The following is a 4,378-nucleotide window of genomic DNA, read 5'->3' on the forward strand; positions in this document are numbered from 1 at the left end:
AACTTGCGCAGAGGGTACAGCAGCTCTTTCTGCTGCTGCTTCTTGGTCTTTAGCTTCTCCTCATGCTTATTGAGCCGGCGGCGCATGGCTCGCGTCTTCTTGGGCCACAGGTCCAGGGACTTGTACTTCTTGCCCTTGTAGTATTTCCTGAGATTTTCTTTCTGGGTCTGGTTGATGACAGTGAAAACATGGGCAATGGATTTGCGAACATCTCGGATCTTGGAGAGCTTGGACGCTGCGCCACCCGTCACTTGAGCGACGCGCAGCTGTGACAGCTCCACCTTCAGGTCGTCTAACTATTTCAACAACTCTTCTTTCCTCTTGCTGCGAAGATCCAGAGCCTTAATCTGGGCCATAGTTGCAAAAGAAGGTGCCGCCACCGCCTGCTAGGAGAGAAAGAGCAGTATTGAGTTTTATGGATGTACAATTCAGTATTAAAATTAGGAAACTGACATAGGTGTGTGTGTAGTTCTTTTTTAATGTATTATTTTTATTAACATATGTTCGTGGTACATAAAACATTCATCATGGGGAGTTGGTACATAAACATATATAATATTAGTCTTCTCTATTTCCTTTTTCCCTTCCCACCAACCCCTTTCCCTCGCTCCCCTCTGCCTCCATTCCCAGATCCCCTTTCCTTCTTCAAAGGTCTGCCTCCATAATAAATATAGATTTATGTCATCTTGTCATATATAGATTCATGTAACCACTCTTGTAATCAACACATAGAACTGTTTGTTTACCACAAAGATCCCTATCTTCTTTATTTACCTAACTGTCCATTCCCCAATCATCCTTATCACTGTGCAATGACTAATCTATTTTCCATCTGTATAATCTCATTATTTTGAGAATGTTATACAAAAGCAATCATTATAGTATGTAGCCTTTTGAAATTGGCTTAAAAATTAACACAGTATCCTCTAATGTATTCAAACATTTGCATATATCCATAGTTCATTCATTTTAAAATAATATTTTATGGTATCATGTTTTACAATTTATTCATCCATCCACACTGTGGTTGTTTCCAGCCTTTGGACTGACAGAAAGCTACTATGATTTGTGGAAGGTTTCTATGTAGACATGCATTTTAAGTTGTCTGGGATAAATAGCCAGGAGTAGAATTACTGGTTCATAGGGTAAGTGTATATTTAGATTCTTAATAAACTGACAAATTATTTTCCAGAAGACTGTGCAATTTTTATATTCTTAACCAGTAATGTATAAGAGATCTTGGTTCTCTGCTTCTTTGCTGGCCTTTGATATTGTCGGTATTTTAAGTTTTAAGCCAGGCATTGTGGCACAAGAAAGGAGGATCACAAGTTCAAGCCCAGCCCGGATAACTCAGCAAGACCCTGACTCAAAATAAAATATGTCTGGGATGTACCTGTGTGGGAAGGCCCTGAAATCAGTCTCTAGTACTGTAGACAGATGGATGGATAGATAGATAGATAGATAGATAGATAGATAGATAGATAGATAGACAGATAGATGGTAGATAGATAATTTGTCTATTATGCATGGTAGTCTTAGTTTGTCAATTAGTGATGAACTTTTTTTCATGCTTGTCAATTGCGTATTTTCTTTGGTAAAATGTTTTATGTGTTTTGCCTATTTTCTGTTTGATTGTTTCCTTTTTACTGTTGCATACTCCTTTATAAATCTGAGACTTTTATCAGACGTGTGGCTTGAAAATACTTTTCCAATCTGTAGTTTATCCTTTTAATGCTTAACACACAGTAGACCAAAAGTTATTAATTTTGATGAGGTCCAGTGTCCAGTTCATTGAGCCCCGCACCCCTTTGTAGATTCTCAGTCATGTTTATCTAGTGACCAAGAACTCTTTGCCTGGCTTCTGAAGATCGGCTTAGTTTCCAACTACAAATTCTACAGCCGTACATTTAAACCTATGATCTATTTTGAGTCTGTTTTTGTGTAAACTTGGAAACTTAGGTTAAGATTCATAATTTTGTCTATGAATAACCAATGAATCCAGCACCATTTACTGTAAACTATTTATTGTAAAGAATTTCCTTCCTTCACGGAGTTGATTTTGCAACTTTATAGAAGTTGGTTAGCTATGAGTGTGGGGTCTTTTGGGTTCTCTTTTGTGTTCTGTTGATCTATGTGTCTATCAGCCTGTCAATAGCACAGTATAGAGGAACATGTCCCAAAATCAAGGCGAGTGATTCCTCTAATTTGTCTTCTTTAAGCTTGTTCTATTCTCATTTTAATCATCATGGATGTTTGTCTTTTTTAAACATGTTCTAACTATGTCCATCACTGTTGTATCTATGAAAAATCTTGCTAGTGTTTTCATAGGAATGACATTAAACCTGTGAATTGAACAACTGATTTTTTTTTAGTTTTTTTTTTTGGGGGGGGGAACTGGGGATTGAACTCAGGCTCTTGCACTTGCCAGGGAAGCGCTTATTCCACTGAGCCATCTCCCTGGCCCCTAATTGATTTCTTTAACTATGGTTAGTCTCACAATTCATGAACTTGGGATATACCTTCATTTAATTTTTTTTCTTTGATCAGTGTAGCTTTCAGCAAATAAGTCTTGTACATTTTTAAAAATAGATTTACTCCCAAGTGTTTTATCTTGTAAATTGCCTTTTACAGTTTGGATAGGCTAAATTCTGCTTTTCATTCCTTTATAAGGATATTTCTTATTACAGCTTCTCTTTCCTCTTGCATTTTACAATAAGCAACAGGAGGAAACAAGGTCGCACCTTCTAAGCACTGCTTGCGAGTTGTACCAGGTGAACATACAGCTTCAAGTTCTTACAAGGTCTGCTTTCCACACAACGGCAGGATACAAGCAGGCTTTCTATCAGTACAGAATCATATCCAAAATCATATCTGAATTTAGTCTGAATCTTCGCTTGTAGATACATTTAATGTACATTTTTGTTCCAGAGTATGTCTATGCCAACTTAGATATCCTCTAAAATAACACTGACATTCTTAACTGCGCTTCTAATTTCCTCCTGAATCCTTTGTAGTGGATATTTTATTTTTAATAAAAATTTGTTTAAAGCAATCTCAACTTTTTCTGTCATTCTCTTCGAGTCTTTAGCATCTCCCCCTTATAATGGAAAAATCAGTTCTGAATATTTTAGCTATTTGTTACGGCGGAACCCTAATTCCAGGCATGCAAATCTATATTACCTATGGATGCTGTAGCAAATTGCCACAAATACTATGGCTTGGAGTAACATATTTATTCCTGTACAAGATGAAACAAAATACAAATCAGTCTTACTAACTTAAAATAACATCCAGAGATCCATGGCTGGAATTGTGACCTGTGGCCCTGGGATCTCCCATGGGGAAAATTATGGTTTTGGGGGCTTCTTTAGCCTCCTGTTTTCAGTCTTCCAGATGGTGAGAACAGAGAGGGCTGGGAAGGGTTTGGAGAGAAGAACTGTGGGAGCAAATTAAGTGCAGTAGCATGAAGCCAAGGCTGCCTGGTATGAACCCACTCGCTTTGTGCAAATATCACTCGGCCAAGAGCAATGGGCTGCACCCGGTTGCAGTGCAGTACAGCAGGACCTGTCAGTGCGGTGTGTGATTTGAAATAAAGGTACAAAAATAAAGGTGCTAGCTGTCTATGTTTTTCCCCTCTCTTATCTGTCTATTTTTTGTGGTCCTGAGAAATCAAACCCAGGATACTTTACTACTGTATCCCCATCCCTGTTTTTATTTTTAATTGTGTGACAGTGTCATAAAGTTGCAAAGGTTAGATTCAAGTTTGTGATCCACCTGCCTCAGTCTCCCAGAGTGCTGGGGCTCCAGGCATGCACCACTACACCTGCTGCCTTTGGGGGCCTCTAGAGAATGCATTTTCCTTACTTCTCCTGAGGTGGCAAAGAGACTCCATTCTGTTTCTAAACTCCACTGTAAATCCTTAAACTTGAGATGAACTCATTTTTCCCCAAATCATGTGGTAAGCTGTTTCCATTTGTAAGCAGTTTCTGTTTCCGATAAATACTATTTCTGACAGATGCTGTAACGACCCCATGACTATAACCACGATGTGATTCTGAAAAAAAAAAATCTGTACTCTGCTTTTTTGGAAAGGACCTGCTATTTTTACAAACTGGACCAACTGCTACATGTTCTCTTATTCTCAGAGTTGATAACTCCTAACTGACAACAGGTGGGATATTGGTGCACTAAATAAAACTCTGCTTGTTACCGTTTCTTGGCCTCCATGAGTATCTCTGGCTACTTGCTGTGGCATTCTAAGTTCCAGAATTACCCATGTTTAGTGTATTCTTTGGTTCATGACTCCTTTCTCCATCCTCAAAGCCAGAATCTCATTCTAGTGATACGGCTACCTTTGATGTTGAATCTCCCGTCTCCC

At 38.6% G+C, this 4,378-nt stretch overlaps 1 pseudogene; it reads right to left on the reverse strand.

Annotated features, from left to right (window-relative positions):
• LOC105741982 overlaps positions 1-356 on the reverse strand; it is a 9,840-nt pseudogene extending 9,484 nt beyond the window's left edge.
• Positions 357-4,378: the final 4,022 nt, after the last annotated feature.

Source organism: Octodon degus, unplaced genomic scaffold (assembly GCF_000260255.1).
Source record: "Octodon degus isolate 3935 unplaced genomic scaffold, OctDeg1.0 scaffold00031, whole genome shotgun sequence".
Lineage (NCBI taxonomy): Eukaryota > Metazoa > Chordata > Mammalia > Rodentia > Octodontidae > Octodon > Octodon degus.